Source organism: Hordeum vulgare, chromosome 2H, assembly GCF_904849725.1.
Source record: "Hordeum vulgare subsp. vulgare chromosome 2H, MorexV3_pseudomolecules_assembly, whole genome shotgun sequence".
NCBI lineage: Eukaryota > Viridiplantae > Streptophyta > Magnoliopsida > Poales > Poaceae > Hordeum > Hordeum vulgare.
The window spans coordinates 354825442-354831441 of record NC_058519.1 but is presented as its reverse complement, the minus strand read 5'-3'; positions in this window follow the sequence as shown (position 1 = coordinate 354831441).

The following is a 6000-nucleotide window of genomic DNA, read 5'->3' as shown; positions in this document are numbered from 1 at the left end:
GTGTATGTATCAAGTATCTCACAATTCTTTTCACAACCTTTAGATTACACTCTTTGGGTTCCGCTTGATATCGGGCACACATGCAAACACTCAACGTGATATCGGGATGGGAGGCACATATATATAGCAATGAACCGATCATTGATTGATATACCTTTTGATCAACCGGTTTGTCCTCCTTAGTGCGGTCAACATGTCCACTACTAGGCATGGGGGTCTCATAACTTTGCACTCTTGCATGTTGAACTTGCTAATTAAGTCCTTGGTGTACTTGTTTTGCGAGATAAATGTGCCTTCTCTCGATTGTTTGATTTGCAAACCAAGGAAGACTTTCAGCTCACACATCATAGACATCTCATACTTCTCAGACATCGGCCTTCCAAATTTCTCACTAAAATTTGGGTTAGTAGAACCAAAGATAATATCATCCACATATATTTGGCACATAAATAGTTCTCCATCAACTCTTTTAGTGAATAAGGCTGCGTCAATTTTACGAATCTCAAAACCCTTTTCAATGAGAAATTTCATTAGGCATTTGTACCAAGCTCTAGATGCTTGTTTAAGACCATATAAAAGCTTTACAAAGTTTCTAAACATTATTAGATTTCTTAGGGTTCACAAAGTCAGGAGGATGTTTGACATAAACTTCCTCCTCAATTTCACCATTTAGAAAAGCACTTTTGGTATCCATTTGGTAAAGAGTAATATCATGGTGATCGGCATAAGCGAGAAGGATACGTATGGATTCAAGTCTAGCAAAGGGGGCATAGGCCTCACCATAGTCCATACCTTCGACTTGCATGTAACCTTGGGCTACGAGACGTGCCTTGTTGCGTATAACTTAACCATCTTCATCTTGCTTGTTCCAAAACACCCCTTTTGTACCGATGATGTCGTGCTCGTCCTTGGGCTTTTCAACAAGTGTCCAAACTTCGTTCCTCTCAAAGTTGTGTAGCTCTTCGTGTATGGAATTCACCCAATCCAGGTCTTGAAGGTCCTTTGCAACCTTCATAGGCTCAACGCTAGATAGAATGAGTAATGCTCACAAAAGTTAGCTAAATGAGATTCAGAGCGAGTGAATCTCCTGGTTTGTATGTCATCGAACATTTGATTCAGCAGATGATCCTTGTCCACTCTTGCTCGAACTCGTGAAAGATTTTTCTTGTTGGATGGTAGAGATTCCTCATCATCATCTTCTTGTTCATTGTCATTGACATTGTCATCTCCTTGAGGTGGTGGTGAGGAAGGTTGAGGTGGATCCTCATGATGTACTTCTTCCTCTTCTTCATCATGTCGTGTATCGCTTGTGGATGCCCCCATGCCGTTTTGTGGTTCGCCTTGACGCGAAGTAGGAGCTTCCACTTGAGTTGATGAAGTACTTTCCTTCACCTCCATGGGAAGAATCTTGCTGATAGGTAGATCTTGGATGGCTTCTGAAGGTTCCTTATCTCCTACATCATTTGGTACTTGTTCGACTTGCGAGCCATTAGATTCAAAAAACTTCACATCTCAAATTTTTGAGTGAAGCTCTTGTAGACATGGTAAGTGTGAGAGTTTGATCCGTAACCAAGTAAGAAACCTTCATGATATTTAGGAGCAATATTAGAACGACGATGCTTATCAAGAATGTAGCACTTAGATCCTAATACTCAAAAGTATCCAACTTGGGGTTTGTCACCGATGAGTAGCTCACATGTCGTTTTGCCGAGAAGCTTGTGTAAGTAGAGTCGGTTTATGGCATGAAAAGTTATTTCCACGACTTATGGCCACAAGTGTCTTCGTGTCTTGTAATTGCCAAGCATCATTTTGTCCATCTCTATGAAAGTTCGGTTCTTTCTCTCAACAACTCCATTTTGTCGAGGAGTGTACGTCACCGAGAACTCATGTGAGATACCTTCTTCGTCAAGAAAGGTATCCACATATGTGTTCTTGAACTCCGTTCCGTTGTTGCTCTGAACTTACTTGATCTTCACTTCAAACTAATTTTGGGTTTTCCGAGAGAAGTTCTTGAAGATCTTTTGTACCTACGACTTATCATCAAGAAAGAATACCTACATAAATCTATAAAAAGCATCAACAATGACTAAACCATAAGAGTTTTCACTAAGGCTCTTGTAAGCATTGGGACCAAAAAGATCCATGTGTAGTAGCTCGGGTGGCCTTCTTGTAGTCATGATATTCGTCATGGAATGACTTCCACTGACTTGCTTTCCTGTTTGACAAGCACTACAAAATCTATCTTTGTCAAAGATAACATCTTTAACACCAAGAATATGATCACCTTTTATAAGCCTGTCAAGATTACGCATACCAACATGTCCTGGCCTTCTATGCCATAACCAACCTTTAGAACATTTTGCAATAAGACATGTACGGGGTTTGGATTTTTTTAGTGAAATCGACAATATATAGATCACCTCTTCGAAAACTTGTGAAGATCATGTTATTATTATCACGGATAAAGACTTGGCAATCAACTTCCTAAATAGAACATTGAAACTAAAGTGTGCTTGTCTAGATACGGAGAGAAGACTATAACCAAGAGATTCAACAACCATGACATTTTGAATGGAACTACCATGAGATATGGCCAACTTACCAAGACCAAGTACCTTATCCTTGGAGTTGTCACCAAAGGTCACATACCTTCGTGGTCCGTGGTTTGGTGTGATCTCATGGAACATGTCTATGTGGTCGTGTGATCGGTGCATCCATTATCAAGTATCCACTCTTTTCCTCCATCCATGTAGTCTCTAAGGTTTGCCATAAGACTAATGTTCTTCATGGTCTTATCATACTCGATGTCAACTCCTCATCTTCATCATAGTAGCCATGCTCCACATTTTCATCGTGAGACGGAATATCCTCGTCATAATAATCAAGAATTTCATGAGAATTTTGACTATGACAATGTTCACGTTTACGCATGTGAATGGCTTCAACAATGATATTGTTAATGGTAATGACATCTCCTTTAGCACACATGAGGTCACGAAGCTCAAATAGACATTTATCAAAATTAGAATCATTTGGCTTCATTTTGTGAAAGGCAATGCATTTATGGAAAATGATATCATGATTTTTTAGGGAATAGTTTGGATATCTTTTCTCTAAGTTTTTCCACAAAGTATGAACACACTCAAAATTCTGCATTTGATTAAGCACATTTCTTGGCAGTCCTCTATTGATGAGATTAGCCGTTTATGATTGCAAAGCATATTAACTTCATCATCATGAGAAGGATGTAATGGTTCGATGGGAGGCACATAGGGATATTCAACATACTTGCACAAATGAAATTTATCAAATATATCAAGCATTTCATCTTTCCATTGTTATAATGCTCCCCATCGAGAATAGGCACTCTACAACTAATATTACCCAAACTAGGCACATCCATCTTCCTCCAATGGTGTTTAAACTAAGGCTATGGTGACCAAAGCTGTGATACCAATTGTTGGATCGATAGAAGGGGTGTCTAGAGGGGGGTGAATAGACTACTTGCATAAACTAAAATCCTAGCCTTTTCCCAATTTAAATGGTTGGCAGATTTTAGCATTTCTAACAAGTCTAGTGCACCCTACATATGCTAGTCAACAAATATGGTAGCGGAAAGTAAAGAGATTGCACATGTAAGTAAGGAGTAGAGTTTAGAACGATCAAACGCAAATATGAACTCATCGGTTTTTGGTGTGGTTCCGATAGATGGAACTATCATACATCCAAATTAGTGGAGACTTCAACCCATGGAAGGTAAAGACTACGAGAGTCTACGGAGGGCTCCACTCACAAGGGGGGCATGAAGAAGCAGCCTTATCTATTCCACCATGGCTTATGTCCACACAGGACTAGCCTCACTCATGGTAGATCTTCACGAAGTAGGCGATCTCCTTGCCCGTACAAACTTCTTGGTTCAACTCCACAACAAGAAGTAGGAGGCTCCCAAGCAACACCTAACCAATCTAGGAGGCACCACACTCCAAAAGGTAACAGATGCGGTAGACCGATGAACTCCTTGCTCTTGTGCTTCAAAAGATAGACTCCTCAACACTCAATCACTCTCACACAGATTTGGCATGGGTAGGAGAGATTGATTTTGTGGAAAGAAACTTGTGGAGGCTAGAGATCAAGTTTCAAATGGTTGGATTGGAATCTCTTGATCTCAACACATGAGTAGGTGGCTCTCTCTTAGAAAAATGGATCTCTCAAGTGTGTGCGTGTGTTGTGAGTGCTTCATGTGTGAATGAGAGGAGGTGGAGGGGTATATATATGCATCCCCCAAAATACAACCATTACAACATTATTTCCCAACTCGGTGACACCGAAATGAATCTCGGTGGTACTGAGTTGCACTAAATGTGGCAACTTTTGAATTCTTGGTGGTACCGATACGATGACCTAGGGCAGTTTCCAAATCTCGGTGAGACCGATTTCAAACTCAGAAATTTTGATTCTTGAAATATGCTCAACAGAAAGTTGGTCACTTGCTTTCGGTGGCACCGATGTGAAACTTGGTGGTACCAAGAGATTAGGGTTTGGCAAAGGATCTGACACTCGGAAAATCGGTAGGGCCGAGTGGGAAAACTTGGTGGCACCGATTTTGCTGTTTTGGCTTGGGGCATTGATATTTGTGGGAGAATGCTAAATATTTTTTGTGGCTATATCTAAACACTTGAGCAACCTATTCATCACAATACCTCACCCCCTTTTAATAGTATTGGTTTTCCTGTGGACTCAAAAGTGATTTCTCACAAATGTAAAATGTAGAGTCCTCTTGCTTGAAGCTTGAGCCAATCCTTTTCCATTCCTTGCATAAAGGGGTTTCTCCTCACACTCCTTTAGCTAATGTTGTGTGTGGACTATACCTGAAATACACTAGGTAAAAGTATTAGTCCAAGAGACAATGTATGTTGTCATGAGTTATCAAAACCACCAAGGGAACATATGTGCTTTCGTTTGGACAAGTATGAAACCTACCTTTGTAACTACCCAGTTATGGAGGAGCGTTTGGTCGGCCCAAAGCAAGTCAGTCACCATCCCGAGTACATGCGCCAGCTCAGGTCTTAGGACATAGAATGTATTTTGTACTCCCTCCGTCCCAAAATTCTCGTCTTAAATTTGTCTAGATATGAATGTATCTAGTCACGTTTTAGTATTTTGATACATCCATTTCTATACAAAAATAAGACAAGAATTTTGGGACGGAGGGAGTACTAGAGACTCATAGATGACCTATCGCTTCGTCTAATAGTTGGGTCTGTCCAACTCACGCCTTATCTTGACTCGGATCCGACTACGTCTAATTCGACAAGATCATTTTAGTCCATATTATCCTGCTAGCATCCAACCTACATGTTTAGTGAGACCAAACCATATGTCGTGTCATATGCTAATCTGAATGGTTGCGCGTCCAGACAACCCTTTTGATTAGGGACCATTTGGGACAGTCATCATAAAATGCATAATCTCACAAGCAAGCCACGTGCTTGTTGATACATATCATTGACAATGTCCATGGACTATATTTATTCATAAACATGTAGGAAATATCATCATACATGATTTCCTCTAGGGCATATCTCCAACAACCCCATGATCTACTAAAGCTTAAACACGCATTTCAATAGAATTACTATTAAAAATTAGTGATATGAATAGTTGGGCACCATCACAAAGAGGTGTAAGGGCATCTCCAATGCCGATTCTCAAACCGCTCGCATCTGTCCGGACCGCGGAAGCAATCCAATGCGGATTTGCATCGATACGCCAAGCAATTCGAACGTATTTTTTCCCATAAACTCGAGATAAACATGGGTGGCTTTACGCACGTTTTGACAACACTCGCATCCGCTTCTGATTGTCCTCGCCCATCCAAGACACTCCTCCCTCGCCCGCGTGCGTTCCCACCTAGCGCCAGCTGCCCGCATCATGTCTTTGTGGAGTGGCCGCTCCACATTGAAAGTTGACCCTGAGAGGACGCGGCCTATCACTGGCTCC